The sequence below is a fragment of the Anthonomus grandis genome, chromosome 2 (genome assembly GCF_022605725.1).
Source record: "Anthonomus grandis grandis chromosome 2, icAntGran1.3, whole genome shotgun sequence".
NCBI classification, from domain to species: Eukaryota; Metazoa; Arthropoda; class Insecta; order Coleoptera; family Curculionidae; genus Anthonomus; species Anthonomus grandis.
In genome coordinates, this window is record NC_065547.1 from 6,427,167 (window position 1) to 6,444,121 (window position 16,955).

Below are 16,955 nucleotides of genomic sequence, written 5' to 3' on the forward strand. Positions count from 1 at the left end.
ACCACATCTCGTGAGAGTGATCTCAGCTAATATGGGAGCTACGACCTTGCGGATGGTCTCGCTGGATTCAGGAGGACGAAACTAAGCCAAAACCGTTGGAATTTTCCCGATAGTGCCCATAGAAGCCGAGATATGGATCTCCAAAGTTAGGGATTTTTCATCTTTAGGGTATACCCCCCGTATCGAATTTTTCACCAAAAATTGATTTTTTTCGAATTTGAACTAACTATACCAGCGGCTTGATCGCATTACCTACAACACAAAAACACCGGGTTATAATGAGTTTCGAGAAAAATAAAGGGAATTAGGGCACTTTGAAAATGCGAAAAATCGATTTTCTTTAAACCCGAAAATAGCTATAGAAACCCTTATCAGAGCTTATTCCCATCACCTACATTACGAAAGCACCGGATTATAAAGGAATTTGACCAGAACAAGTGGAATTATAGCACTTTGAAAATTCGGAAAAAAGTCAATTTTCGACCCCGTTCTTGAGCCCAAAAATGGGCCACAAAAATGCGAGATCTCAGCTAATATGGGAGCTACGACCTTGCAGATGGTCTCGTTGGATTCAGGAGGACGAAACTAAGTCAAAACCGTTGGAATTTTCCCGATAAAGCCCATAGAAGCCGAGATATGGACCTCCAAAGTTTGGATTTTTCATTTTAAGGGTATACCCCCCCGTATCGAATTTTTCACCAAAAATTGATTTTTTTTCGGATTTGAACTAACGATACCAGCGGCTTGATCGCATTACCTACAACACAAAAACACCGGGTTATAATGAGTTTCGAGAAAAACTAAGGGAATTATAGCACTTTGAAAATGCGAAAAATCGATTTTCTTTAAACCCGAAAATAGCTGTAGAAACCCTTATCAGCGGCTTATTCCCATCACCTAGATTACGAAAACACCGGGTTATAACGGAATTCGACCAGAACAAGTGGAATTATAGCACTTTGAAAAGTCGGGAAAAATTCAATTTTCGACCCCGTTTTTGAGCCCAAAATGGGCTACAAAAATGCGAGATCTCAGCTAATATGGGAGCTACGACCTTGCGGATGGTCTCGTTGGATTCAGGAGGACGAAACTAAGTCAAAACCGTTGGAATTTTCCCGATAAAGCCCATAGAAGCCGAGATATGGACCTCCAAAGTTTGAGATTTTTCATTTTAAGGGTATAACCCCCCGTATCGAAATTTTTCACCAAAAATTGATTTTTTTCGAATTTGAACTAACGATACCAGCGGCTTGTTTCCATCACCTACAACACGAAAACACCGGGTTATAATGAGTTTCGAGAAAAACTAAGGGAATTATAGCACTTTGAAAATGCGAAAATCGATTTTCTTTAAACCCGAAAATAGCTGTAGAAAACCCTTATCAGCGGCTTATTCCCATCACCTACTTTACGAAAACACCGGGTTATAACGGAATTCGACCAGAACAAGTGGAATTATAGCACTTTGAAAGTTCGGAAAAAAGTCAATTTTCGACCCCGTTTTTGAGCCCAAAAATTGGCTACAAAAATGCGAGATCTCAGCTAATATGGGAGCTACGACCTTCCGGATGGTCTCGTTGGATTCAGGAGGACGAAACTAAGTCAAAACCGTTGTAATTTTCCCGATAAAGCCCATAGAAGCCGAGATATGGACCTCCAAAGTTTGGGATTTTTCATTTTAAGGGTATACCCCCCCGTATCGAATTTTTCACCAAAAATTGATTTTTTTCGAATTTGAACTAACGATACCAGCGGCTTGTTTCCATCACCTACAACACGAAAACACCGGGTTATAATGAGTTTCGAGAAAAACTAAGGGAATTATAGCACTTTGAAAAATGCGAAAAATCGATTTTCTTTAAACCCGAAAATAGCTGTAGAAACCCTTATCAGCGGCTTATTCTTATCACCTACATTACGAAAACACCGGGTTATAACGGAATTCGACCAGAACAAGTGGAATTATAGCACTTTGAAAAGTCGGGAAAAATTCAATTTTCGACCCCGTTTTTGAGCCCAAAAAATGGGCTACAAAAATGCGAGATCTCAGCTAATATGGGAGCTTCGACCTTGCGGATGGTCTCGTTGGATTCAGGAGGACGAAACTAAGTCAAAACCGTTGGAATTTTCCCGATAAAGCCCATAGAAGCCGAGATATGGACCTCCAAAGTTTGGGATTTTTCATTTTAAGGGTATACCCCCCCGTATCGAATTTTTCACCAAAAATTGATTTTTTTCGAATTTGAACTAACGATACCAGCGGCTTGTTTCCATCACCTACAACACGAAAACACCGGGTTATAATGAGTTCGAGAAAAACTAAGGGAATTATAGCACTTTGAAAATGCGAAAAATCGATTTTCTTTAAACCGAAAATAGCTGTAGAAACCCTTATTAGCGGCTTATTCCCATCTCCTACTTTACGAAAACACCGGGTTATAACGGAATTCGACCAGAACAAGTGGAATTATAGCACTTTGAAAATTCGGAAAAAAGTCAATTTTCGACCCCCGTTTTTGAGCCCAAAAAATAGGCTACAAAAAATGCGAGATCTCAGCTAATATGGGAGCTACGACCTTCCGGATGGTCTCGTTGGATTCAGGAGACGAAACTAAGCCAAAACCGTTGGAATTTTCCCGATAGTGCCCATAGAAGCCGAGATATGGATCTCCAAAGTTAGGGATTTTTCATCTTTAGGGTATACCCCCCCGTATCGAATTTTTCACCAAAAATTGATTTTTTTCGAATTTGAACTAACTATACCAGCGGCTTGATCGCATTACTACAACACAAAAAACACCGGGTTATAATGAGTTTCGAGAAAAATAAAGGGAATTAGGGCACTTTGAAAATGCGAAAAATCGATTTTCTTTAAACCCGAAAATAGCTATAGAAACCCTTATCAGAGGCTTATTCCCATCACCTACATTACGAAAGCACCGGATTATAAAGGAATTTTGACCAGAACAAGTGGAATTATAGCACTTTGAAAATTCGGAAAAAAGTCAATTTTCGACCCCGTTCTTGAGCCCAAAAATGGGCCACAAAAATGCGAGATCTCAGCTAATATGGGAGCTACGACCTTGCGGATGGTCTCGTTGGATTCAGGAGGACGAAACTAAGTCAAAACCGTTGGAATTTTCCCGATAAAGCCCATAGAAGCCGAGATATGGACCTCCAAAGTTTGGGATTTTTCATTTTAAGGGTATACCCCCCCGTATCGAATTTTTCACCAAAAATTGATTTTTTTTGAATTTGAACTAACGATACCAGCGGCTTGTTTCCATCACCTACAACACGAAAACACCGGGTTATAATGAGTTTCGAGAAAAACTAAGGGAATTATAGCACTTTGAAAATGCGAAAAATCGATTTTCTTTAAACCCGAAAATAGCTGTAGAAACCCTTATCAGCGGCTTATTCTTATCACCTACATTACGAAAACACCGGGTTATAACGGAATTCGACCAGAACAAGTGGAATTATAGCACTTTGAAAATTCGGAAAAAAGTCAATTTTCGACCCCGTTTTTGAGCCCAAAAATGGGCTACAAAAATGCGAGATCTCAGCTAATATGGGAGCTACGACCTTGCGGATGGTCTCGTTGGATTCAGGAGGACGAAACTAAGCCAAAACCGTTGGAATTTTCCCGATAGTGCCCATAGAAGCCGAGATATGGATCTCCAAAGTTAGGGATTTTTCATCTTTAGGGTATACCCCCCCGTATCGAATTTTTCACCAAAAATTGATTTTTTTCGAATTTGAACTAACTATACCAGCGGCTTGATCGCATTACCTACAACACAAAAACACCGGGTTATAATGAGTTTCGAGAAAAATAAAGGGAATTAGGGCACTTTGAAAATGCGAAAAATCGATTTTCTTTAAACCCGAAAATAGCTATAGAAACCCTTATCAGAGGCTTATTCCCATCACCTACATTACGAAAGCACCGGATTATAAAGGAATTTGACCAGAACAAGTGGAATTATAGCACTTTGAAAATTCGGAAAAAAGTCAATTTTCGACCCCGTTCTTGAGCCCAAAAATGGGCCACAAAAATGCGAGATCTCAGCTAATATGGGAGCTACGACCTTGCGGATGGTCTCGTTGGATTCAGGAGGACGAAACTAAGTCAAAACCGTTGGAATTTTCCCGATAAAGCCCATAGAAGCCGAGATATGGACCTCCAAAGTTTGGGATTTTTCATTTTAAGGGTATACCCCCCCGTATCGAATTTTTCACCAAAAATTGATTTTTTTCGAATTTGAACTAACGATACCAGCGGCTTGTTTCCATCACCTACAACACGAAAACACCGGGTTATAATGAGTTTCGAGAAAAACTAAGGGAATTATAGCACTTTGAAAATGCGAAAAATCGATTTTCTTTAAACCCGAGAATAGCTGTAGAAACCCTTATCAGCGGCTTATTCCCATCTCCTACTTTACGAAAACACCGGGTTATAACGGAATTCGACCAGAACAAGTGGAATTATAGCACTTTGAAAATTCGGAAAAAAGTCAATTTTCGACCTCGTTTTTGAGCCCAAAAATGGGCAACAAAAATGCGAGATCTCAGCTAATATGGGAGCTACGACCTTGCGGATGGTCTCGCTGGATTCAGGAGGACGAAACTAAGCCAAAACCGTTGGAATTTTCCCGATAGTGCCCATAGAAGCCGAGATATGGATCTCCAAAGTTAGGGATTTTTCATCTTTAGGGTATACCCCCCCGTATCGAATTTTTCACCAAAAATTGATTTTTTTCGAATTTGAACTAACTATACCAGCGGCTTGATCGCATTACCTACAACACAAAAACACCGGGTTATAATGAGTTTCGAGAAAAATAAAGGGAATTAGGGCACTTTGAAAATGCGAAAAATCGATTTTCTTTAAACCCGAAAATAGCTATAGAAACCCTTATCAGAGGCTTATTCCCATCACCTACATTACGAAAGCACCGGATTATAAAGGAATTTGACCAGAACAAGTGGAATTATAGCACTTTGAAAATTCGGAAAAAAGTCAATTTTCGACCCCGTTCTTGAGCCCAAAAATGGGCCACAAAAATGCGAGATCTCAGCTAATATGGGAGCTACGACCTTGCAGATGGTCTCGTTGGATTCAGGAGGACGAAACTAAGTCAAAACCGTTGGAATTTTCCCGATAAAGCCCATAGAAGCCGAGATATGGACCTCCAAAGTTTGGGATTTTTCATTTTAAGGGTATAACCCCCCGTATCGAATTTTTCACCAAAAATTGATTTTTTTCGAATTTGAACTAACGATACCAGCGGCTTGTTTCCATCACCTACAACACGAAAACACCGGGTTATAACGGAATTTGACCAGAACAAGTGGAATTATAGCACTTTGAAAATTCGGAAAAAAGTCAATTTTCGACCCCGTTCTTGAGCCCAAAAATGGGCCACAAAAATGCGAGATCTCAGCTAATATGGGAGCTACGACCTTGCGGATGGTCTCTTTGGATTTAGGAGGACGAAACTAAGTCAAAACCGTTGGAATTTTTCCGATAGGGCCCATAGAAGCCGAGATATGGACCTCCAAAGTTTGGGATTTTTCATTTTTAAGGTATACCCCCCCGTATCGAATTTTTCACCAAAAATTGATTTTTTTCGAATTTGAACTAACTATACCAGCGGCTTGATCGCATTACCTACAACACAAAAACACCGGGTTATAATGAGTTTCGAGAAAAATAAAGGGAATTAGGGCACTTTGAAAATGCGAAAAATCGATTTTCTTTAAACCCGAAAATAGCTGTAGAAACCCTTATCTTTTGACCCCGTTTTTGAGCCCAAAAATGGGCTACAAAAATGCGAGATCTCAGCTAATATGGGAGCTACGACCTTGCGGATGGTCTCGTTGGATTCAGGAGGACGAAACTAAGTCAAAACCGTTGGAATTTTTCCGATAGGGCCCATAGAAGCCGAGATATGGACCTCCAAAGTTTGGGATTTTTCATTTTAAGGGTATACCCCCCCGTATCGAATTTTTCACCAAAAATTGATTTTTTTTGAATTTGAACTAACGATACCAGCGGCTTGTTCCCATCACCTACAACACGAAACCACCGGGTTATAATGAGTTTCGAGAAAAACTAAGGGAATTATAGCACTTTGAAAATGCGAAAAATCGATTTTCTTTAAACCCGAAAATAGCTGTAGAAACCCTTATCAGCGGCTTATTCCCATCTCCTACTTTACGAAAACACCGGGTTATAACGGAATTCGACCAGAACAAGTGGAATTATAGCACTTTGAAAATTCGGAAAAAAGTCAATTTTCGACCCCGTTTTTGAGCCCAAAAATGGGCCACAAAAATGCGAGATCTCAGCCAATATGGGAGCTACGACCTTGCGGATGGTCTCGTTGGATTCAGGAGGACGAAACTAAGTCAAAACCGTTGGAATTTTCCCGATAGGGCCCATAGAAGCCGAGATATGGACCTCCAAAGTTTGGGATTTTTCATTTTTAAGGTACACCCCCCCGTATCGAATTTTTCACCAAAAATTGATTTTTTTCGAATTTGAACTAACGATACCAGCGGCTTGTTCCCATCACCTACAACACGAAAACACCGGGTTATAACGGAATTCGACCAGAACAAGTGGAATTATAGCACTTTGAAAATTCGGAAAAAAGTCAATTTTCGACCTCGTTTTTGAGCCCAAAAATGGGCAACAAAAATGCGAGATCTCAGCTAATATGGGAGCTACGACCTTGCGGATGGATAATGAGTTTCGAGAAAAACTAAGGGAATTATAGCACTTTGAAAATGCGAAAATCGATTTTCTTTAAACCCGAAAATAGCTGTAGAAACCCTTATCAGCGGCTTATTCTTATCACCTACATTACGAAAACACCGGGTTATAACGGAATTCGACCAGAACAAGTGGAATTATAGCACTTTGAAAATTCGGAAAAAAGTCAATTTTCGACCCCATTTTTGAGCCCAAAAATGGGCTACAAAAATGCGAGATCTCAGCTAATATGGGAGCTACGACCTTGCGGATGGTCTCGCTGGATTCAGGAGGACGAAACTAAGTCAAAACCGTTGGAATTTTTCCGATAGGGCCCATAGAAGCCGAGATATGGACCTCCAAAGTTTGGGATTTTTCATTTTAAGGGTATAACCCCCCGTATCGAATTTTTTACCAAAAATTGATTTTTTTCGAATTTGAACTAACGATACCAGCGGCTTGTTCCCATCACCTACAACACGAAAACACCGGGTTATAATGAGTTTCGAGAAAAACTAAGGGAATTATAGCACTTTGAAAATGCGAAAAATCGATTTTCTTTTAACCCGAAAATAGCTGTAGAAACCCTTATCAGCGGCTTATTCTTATCACCTACATTACGAAAACACCGGGTTATAACGGAATTCGACCAGAACAAGTGGAATTATAGCACTTTGAAAATTCGGAAAAAAGTCAATTTTCGACCCCGTTTTTGAGCCCAAAAATGGGCTACAAAAATGCGAGATCTCAGCTAATATGGGAGCTACGACCTTGCGGATGGTCTCGTTGGATTCAGGAGGACGAAACTAAGTCAAAACCGTTGGAATTTTTCCGATAGGGCCCATAGAAGCCGAGATATGGACCTCCAAAGTTTGGGATTTTTCATTTTAAGGGTATACCCCCCCGTATCGAATTTTTCACCAAAAATTGATTTTTTTTGAATTTGAACTAACGATACCAGCGGCTTGTTCCCATCACCTACAACACGAAACCACCGGGTTATAATGAGTTTCGAGAAAAACTAAGGGAATTATAGCACTTTGAAAATGCGAAAAATCGATTTTCTTTAAACCCGAAAATAGCTGTAGAAACCCTTATCAGCGGCTTATTCTTATCACCTACATTACGAAAACACCGGGTTATAACGGAATTCGACCAGAACAAGTGGAATTATAGCACTTTGAAAAGTCGGGAAAAATTCAATTTTCGACCCCGTTTTTGAGCCCAAAAATGGGCCACAAAAATGCGAGATCTCAGCTAATATGGGAGCTACGACCTTGCGGATGGTCTCGTTGGATTCAGGAGGACGAAACTAAGTCAAAACCGTTGGAATTTTCCCGATAGGGGCCATAGAAGCCGAGATATGGACCTCCAAAGTTTGGGATTTTTCATTTTTAAGGTATACCCCCCCGTATCGAATTTTTCACCAAAAATTGATTTTTTTCGAATTTGAACTAACGATACCAGCGGCTTGTTCCCATCACCTACAACACTAAAACACCGGGTTATAATGAGTTTCGAGAAAAACTAAGGGAATTATAGCACTTTGAAAATGCGAAAAATCGATTTTCTTTAAACCCGAAAATAGCTGTAGAAACCCTTATCAGCGGCTTATTCCCATCACCTACATTACGAAAACACCGGGTTATAACGGAATTCGACCAGAACAAGTGGAATTATAGCACTTTGAAAAGTCGGAAAAAAGTCAATTTTCGACCCCGTTTTTGAGCCCAAAAATGGGCTTCAAAAATGCGAGATCTCAGCTAATATGGGAGCTACCACCTTGCGGATGGTCTCGTTGGATTCAGGAGGACGAAACTAAGTCAAAACCGTTGGAATTTTCCCGATAGGGGCCATAGAAGCCGAGATATGGACCTTCAAAGTTTGGGATTTTTCATTTTAAGGGTATAACCCCCCGTATCGAATTTTTCACCAAAAATTGATTTTTTTTGAATTTGAACTAACGATACCAGCGGCTTGTTCCCATCACCTACAACACGAAAACACCGGGTTATAAAGAGTTTCGAGAAAAACTAAGGGAATTATAGCACTTTGAAAATGCGAAAAATCGATTTTCTTTAAACCCGAAAATAGCTGTAGAAACCCTTATCAGCGGCTTATTCCCATCACCTACATTACGAAAACACCGGGTTATAACGGAATTCGACCAGAACAAGTGGAATTATAGCACTTTGAAAAGTCGGAAAAAAGTCAATTTTCGACCCCGTTTTTGAGCCCAAAAATGGGCTACAAAAATGCGAGATCTCAGCTAATATGGGAGCTACGACCTTGCGGATGGTCTCGTTGGATTCAGGAGGACGAAACTAAGTCAAAACCGTTGGAATTTTCCCGATAAAGCCCATAGAAGCCGAGATATGGACCTCCAAAGTTTGGGATTTTTCATTTTAAGGGTATAACCCCCCGTATCGAATTTTTCACCAAAAATTGATTTTTTTCGAATTTGAACTAACGATACCAGCGGCTTGTTCCCATCACCTACAACACGAAAACACCGGGTTATAATGAGTTTCGAGAAAAACTAAGGGAATTATAGCACTTTGAAAATGCGAAAAATCGATTTTCTTTAAACCCGAAAATAGCTGTAGAAACCCTTATCAGCGGCTTATTCTTATCACCTACATTACGAAAACACCGGGTTATAACGGAATTCGACCAGAACAAGTGGAATTATAGCACTTTGAAAATTCGGAAAAAAGTCAATTTTCGACCCCGTTTTTGAGCCCAAAAATGGGCTACAAAAATGCGAAATCTCAGCTAATATGGGAGCTACGACCTTGCGGATGGTCTCGTTGGATTCAGGAGGACGAAACTAAGTCAAAACCGTTGGAATTTTCCCAATAAAGCCCATAGAAGCCGAGATATGGACCTCCAAAGTTTGGGATTTTTCATTTTAAGGGTATAACCCCCCGTATCGAATTTTTCAACAAAAATTGATTTTTTTCGAATTTGAACTAACGATACCAGCGGCTTGTTCCCATCACCTACAACACGAAAACACCGGGTTATAATGAGTTTCGAGAAAAACTAAGGGAATTATAGCACTTTGAAAATGCGAAAAATCGATTTTCTTTAAACCCGAAAATAGCTGTAGAAACCCTTATCAGCGGCTTATTCCCATCACCTACTTTACGAAAACACCGGGTTATAATGGAATTCGACCAGAACAAGTGGAATTATAGCACTTTGAAAATTCGGAAAAAAGTCAATTTTCGACCCCGTTTTTGAGCCCAAAAATGGGCTACAAAAATGCGAGATCTCAGCTAATATGGGAGCTACGACCTTGCGGATGGTCTCGTTGGATTCAGGAGGACGAAACTAAGTCAAAACCGTTGGAATTTTCCCGATAAAGCCCATAGAAGCCGAGATATGGACCTCCAAAGTTTGGGATTTTTCATTTTAAGGGTATAACCCCCCGTATCGAATTTTTCACCAAAAATTGATTTTTTTCGAATTTGAACTAACGATACCAGCGGCTTGTTCCCATCACCTACAACACGAAAACACCGGGTTATAATGAGTTTCGAGAAAAACTAAGGGAATTATAGCACTTTGAAAATGCGAAAAATCGATTTTCTTTAAACCCGAAAATAGCTGTAGAAACCCTTATCAGCGGCTTATTCCCATCACCTACTTTACGAAAACACCGGGTTATAATGGAATTCGACCAGAACAAGTGGAATTATAGCACTTTGAAAATTCGGAAAAAAGTCAATTTTCGACCCCGTTTTTGAGCCCAAAAATGGGCTACAAAAATGCGAGATCTCAGCTAATATGGGAGCTACGACCTTGCGGATGGTCTCGTTGGATTCAGGAGGACGAAACTAAGTCAAAACCGTTGGAATTTTCCCGATAAAGCCCATAGAAGCCGAGATATGGACCTCCAAAGTTTGGGATTTTTCATTTTAAGGGTATAACCCCCCGTATCGAATTTTTCACCAAAAATTGATTTTTTTCGAATTTGAACTAACGATACCAGCGGCTTGTTCCCATCACCTACAACACGAAAACACCGGGTTATAATGAGTTTCGAGAAAAACTAAGGGAATTATAGCACTTTGAAAATGCGAAAAATCGATTTTCTTTAAACCCGAAAATAGCTGTAGAAACCCTTATCAGCGGCTTATTCTTATCACCTACATTACGAAAACACCGGGTTATAACGGAATTCGACCAGAACAAGTGGAATTATAGCACTTTGAAAAGTCGGGAAAAATTCAATTTTCGACCCCGTTTTTGAGCTCAAAAATGGGCTACAAAAATGCGAGATCTCAGCTAATATGGGAGCTACGACCTTGCGGATGGTCTCGTTGGATTCAGGAGGACGAAACTAAGTCAAAACCGTTGGAATTTTCCCGATAAAGCCCATAGAAGCCGAGATATGGACCTCCAAAGTTTGGGATTTTTCATTTTAAGGGTATACCCCCCCGTATCGAATTTTTCACCAAAAATTGATTTTTTTTGAATTTGAACTAACGTTACCAGCGGCTTGTTTCCATCACCTACAACACGAAAACACCGGGTTATAATGAGTTTCGAGAAAAACTAAGGGAATTATAGCACTTTGAAAATGCGAAAAATCGATTTTCTTTAAACCCGAAAATAGCTGTAGAAACCCTTATCAGCGGCTTATTCTTATCACCTACATTACGAAAACACCGGGTTATAACGGAATTCGACCAGAACAAGTGGAATTATAGCACTTTGAAAATTCGGAAAAAAGTCAATTTTCGACCCCGTTTTTGAGCCCAAAAATGGGCTACAAAAATGCGAGATCTCAGCTAATATGGGAGCTACGACCTTGCGGATGGTCTCGTTGGATTCAGGAGGACGAAACTAAGCCAAAACCGTTGGAATTTTCCCGATAGTGCCCATAGAAGCCGAGATATGGATCTCCAAAGTTAGGGATTTTTCATCTTTAGGGTATACCCCCCGTATCGAATTTTTCACCAAAAATTGATTTTTTTCGAATTTAAACTAACTATACCAGCGGCTTGATCGCATTACCTACAACACAAAAACACCGGGTTATAATGAGTTTCGAGAAAAATAAAGGGAATTAGGGCACTTTGAAAATGCGAAAAATCGATTTTCTTTAAACCCGAAAATAGCTGTAGAAACCCTTATCAGCGGCTTATTCCCATCACCTACATTACGAAAGCACCGGATTATAACGGAATTTGACCAGAACAAGTGGAATTATAGCACTTTGAAAATTCGGAAAAAAGTCAATTTTCGACCCCGTTTTTGAGCCCAAAAATGGGCTACAAAAATGCGAGATCTCAGCTAATATGGGAGCTACGACCTTGCGGATGGTCTCGCTGGATTCAGGAGGACGAAACTAAGTCAAAACCGTTGGAATTTTCCCGATAAAGCCCATAGAAGCCGAGATATGGACCTCCAAAGTTTGGGATTTTTCATTTTAAGGGTATAACCCCCCGTATCGAATTTTTCACCAAAAATTGATTTTTTTCGAATTTGAACTAACGATACCAGCGGCTTGTTCCCATCACCTACAACACGAAAACACCGGGTTATAATGAGTTTCGAGAAAAACTAAGGGAATTATAGCACTTTGAAAATGCGAAAAATCGATTTTCTTTAAACCCGAAAATAGCTGTAGAAACCCTTATCAGCGGCTTATTCTTATCACCTACATTACGAAAACACCGGGTTATAACGGAATTCGACCAGAACAAGTGGAATTATAGCACTTTGAAAAGTCGGGAAAAATTCAATTTTCGACCCCGTTTTTGAGCTCAAAAATGGGCTACAAAAATGCGAGATCTCAGCTAATATGGGAGCTACGACCTTGCGGATGGTCTCGTTGGATTCAGGAGGACGAAACTAAGTCAAAACCGTTGGAATTTTCCCGATAAAGCCCATAGAAGCCGAGATATGGACCTCCAAAGTTTGGGATTTTTCATTTTAAGGGTATACCCCCCCGTATCGAATTTTTCACCAAAAATTGATTTTTTTCGAATTTGAACTAACGATACCAGCGGCTTGTTTCCATCACCTACAACACGAAAACACCGGGTTATAATGAGTTTCGAGAAAAACTAAGGGAATTATAGCACTTTGAAAATGCGAAAAATCGATTTTCTTTAAACCCGAAAATAGCTGTAGAAACCCTTATCAGCGGCTTATTCCCATCTCCTACTTTACGAAAACACCGGGTTATAACGGAATTCGACCAGAACAAGTGGAATTATAGCACTTTGAAAATTCGGAAAAAAGTCAATTTTCGACCCCGTTTTTGAGCCCAAAAATGGGCTACAAAAATGCGAGATCTCAGCTAATATGGGAGCTACGACCTTGCGGATGGTCTCGCTGGATTCAGGAGGACGAAACTAAGTCAAAACCGTTGGAATTTTCCCGATAAAGCCCATAGAAGCCGAGATATGGACCTCCAAAGTTTGGGATTTTTCATTTTAAGGGTATAACCCCCCGTATCGAATTTTTCACCAAAAATTGATTTTTTTCGAATTTGAACTAACGATACCAGCGGCTTGTTCCCATCACCTACAACACGAAAACACCGGGTTATAATGAGTTTCGAGAAAAACTAAGGGAATTATAGCACTTTGAAAATGCGAAAAATCGATTTTCTTTAAACCCGAAAATAGCTGTAGAAACCCTTATCAGCGGCTTATTCCCATCACCTACTTTACGAAAACACCGGGTTATAACGGAATTCGACCAGAACAAGTGGAATTATAGCACTTTGAAAATTCGGAAAAAAGTCAATTTTCGACCCCGTTTTTGAGCCCAAAAATGGGCTACAAAAATGCGAGATCTCAGCTAATATGGGAGCTACGACCTTGCGGATGGTCTCGTTGGATTCAGGAGGACGAAACTAAGTCAAAACCGTTGGAATTTTCCCGATAAAGCCCATAGAAGCCGAGATATGGACCTCCAAAGTTTGGGATTTTTCATTTTAAGGGTATACCCCCCCGTATCGAATTTTTCACCAAAAATTGATTTTTTTCGAATTTGAACTAACGATACCAGCGGCTTGTTTCCATCACCTACAACACGAAAACACCGGGTTATAATGAGTTTCGAGAAAAACTAAGGGAATTATAGCACTTTGAAAATACGAAAAATCGATTTTCTTTAAACCCGAAAATAGCTGTAGAAACCCTTATCAGCGGCTTATTCCCATCTCCTACTTTACGAAAACACCGGGTTATAACGGAATTCGACCAGAACAAGTGGAATTATAGCACTTTGAAAATTCGGAAAAAAGTCAATTTTCGACCCCGTTTTTGAGCCCAAAAATGGGCTACAAAAATGCGAGATCTCAGCTAATATGGGAGCTACGACCTTGCGGATGGTCTCGCTGGATTCAGGAGGACGAAACTAAGTCAAAACCGTTGGAATTTTCCCGATAAAGCCCATAGAAGCCGAGATATGGACCTCCAAAGTTTGGGATTTTTCATTTTAAGGGTATAACCCCCCGTATCGAATTTTTCACCAAAAATTGATTTTTTTCGAATTTGAACTAACGATACCAGCGGCTTGTTCCCATCACCTACAACACGAAAACACCGGGTTATAATGAGTTTCGAGAAAAACTAAGGGAATTATAGCACTTTGAAAATGCGAAAAATCGATTTTCTTTAAACCCGAAAATAGCTGTAGAAACCCTTATCAGCGGCTTATTCTTATCACCTACATTACGAAAACACCGGGTTATAACGGAATTCGACCAGAACAAGTGGAATTATAGCACTTTGAAAAGTCGGGAAAAATTCAATTTTCGACCCCGTTTTTGAGCTCAAAAATGGGCTACAAAAATGCGAGATCTCAGCTAATATGGGAGCTACGACCTTGCGGATGGTCTCGTTGGATTCAGGAGGACGAAACTAAGTCAAAACCGTTGGAATTTTCCCGATAAAGCCCATAGAAGCCGAGATATGGACCTCCAAAGTTTGGGATTTTTCATTTTAAGGGTATAACCCCCCGTATCGAATTTTTCACCAAAAATTGATTTTTTTCGAATTTGAACTAACGATACCAGCGGCTTGTTTCCATCACCTACAACACGAAAACACCGGGTTATAATGAGTTTCGAGAAAAACTAAGGGAATTATAGCACTTTGAAAATGCGAAAAATCGATTTTCTTTAAACCCGAAAATAGCTGTAGAAACCCTTATCAGCGGCTTATTCCCATCTCCTACTTTACGAAAACACCGGGTTATAACGGAATTCGACCAGAACAAGTGGAATTATAGCACTTTGAAAATTCGGAAAAAAGTCAATTTTCGACCCCGTTTTTGAGCCCAAAAATGGGCTACAAAAATGCGAGATCTCAGCTAATATGGGAGCTACGACCTTGCGGATGGTCTCGCTGGATTCAGGAGGACGAAACTAAGTCAAAACCGTTGGAATTTTCCCGATAAAGCCCATAGAAGCCGAGATATGGACCTCCAAAGTTTGGGATTTTTCATTTTAAGGGTTTAACCCCCCGTATCGAATTTTTCACCAAAAATTGATTTTTTTCGAATTTGAACTAACGATACCAGCGGCTTGTTCCCATCACCTACAACACGAAAACACCGGGTTATAATGAGTTTCGAGAAAAACTAAGGGAATTATAGCACTTTGAAAATGCGAAAAATCGATTTTCTTTAAACCCGAAAATAGCTGTAGAAACCCTTATCAGCGGCTTATTCCCATCACCTACTTTACGAAAACACCGGGTTATAACGGAATTCGACCAGAACAAGTGGAATTATAGCACTTTGAAAATTCGGAAAAAAGTCAATTTTCGACCCCGTTTTTGAGCCCAAAAATTGGCTACAAAAATGCGAGATCTCAGCTAATATGGGAGCTACGACCTTCCGGATGGTCTCGTTGGATTCAGGAGGACGAAACTAAGTCAAAACCGTTGGAATTTTCCCGATAGGGCCCATAGAAGCCGAGATATGGACCTCCAAAGTTTGGGATTTTTCATTTTAAGGGTATACCCCCCCGTATCGAATTTTTCACCAAAAATTGATTTTTTTTGAATTTGAACTAACGATACCAGCGGCTTGTTCCCATCACCTACAACACGAAAACACCGGGTTATAAAGAGTTTCGAGAAAAACTAAGGGAATTATAGCACTTTGAAAATGCGAAAAATCGATTTTCTTTAAACCCGAAAATAGCTGAGGAAACCTTATCAGCGGCTTATTCCCATCACCTACATTACGAAAACACCGGGTTATACCGGAATTCGACCAGAACAAGTGGAATTATAGCACTTTGAAAATTCGGAAAAAAGTCAATTTTCGACCCCGTTTTTTGAGCCCAAAAATGGGCTTCAAAAATGCGAGATCTCAGCTAATATGGGAGCTACGACCTTGCGGATGGTCTCGTTGGATTCAGGAGGACGAAACTAAGTCAAAACCGTTGGAATTTTCCCGATAAAGCCCATAGAAGCCGAGATATGGACCTCCAAAGTTTGGGATTTTTCATTTTAAGGGTATACCCCCCCGTATCGAATTTTTCACCAAAAATTGATTTTTTTCGAATTTGAACTAACGATACCAGCGGCTTGTTTCCATCACCTACAACACGAAAACACCGGGTTATAATGAGTTTCGAGAAAAACTAAGGGAATTATAGCACTTTGAAAATGCGAAAAATCGATTTTCTTTAAACCCGAAAATAGCTGTAGAAACCCTTATCAGCGGCTTATTCCCATCTCCTACTTTACGAAAACACCGGGTTATAACGGAATTCGACCAGAACAAGTGGAATTATAGCACTTTGAAAATTCGGAAAAAAGTCAATTTTCGACCCCGTTTTTGAGCCCAAAAATGGGCTACAAAAATGCGAGATCTCAGCTAATATGGGAGCTACGACCCTGCGGATGGTCTCGCTGGATTCAGGAGGACGAAACTAAGTCAAAACCGTTGGAATTTTTCCGATAGGGCCCATAGAAGCCGAGATATGGACCTCCAAAGTTTGGGATTTTTCATTTTAAGGGTATACCCCCCCCGTATCGAATTTTTCACCAAAAATTGATTTTTTTTGAATTTGAACTAACGATACCAGCGGCTTGTTTCCATCACCTACAACACGAAAACACCGGGTTATAATGAGTTTCGAGAAAAACTAAGGGAATTATAGCACTTTGAAAATGCGAAAAATCGATTTTCTTTAAACCCGAAAATA

General features: G+C 40.0%; 1 protein-coding gene and 1 long non-coding RNA gene across 6 annotated transcripts in view; one reads left to right on the top strand and one right to left on the bottom strand.

The window, feature by feature from the left end:
• The window catches only part of LOC126750288 (uncharacterized), a 10,883-nt gene extending 7,496 nt beyond the window's left edge, over positions 1–3,387 (bottom strand). For all 3 annotated transcript variants that reach the window (XR_007665668.1, XR_007665669.1, XR_007665670.1), the window contains exons 1-2: positions 3,291–3,387; positions 2,070–2,277 (exon numbers count right to left, since the gene is read on the bottom strand). This is a non-coding gene — a long non-coding RNA (uncharacterized LOC126750288). The remainder of the gene's footprint in view (positions 1–2,069; positions 2,278–3,290) is intronic.
• LOC126750284 (titin) overlaps positions 1–16,955 on the top strand; it is a 1,176,889-nt gene that overhangs the window by 292,537 nt on the left and 867,397 nt on the right. The gene's annotated exons all lie outside the window — the stretch shown is intronic.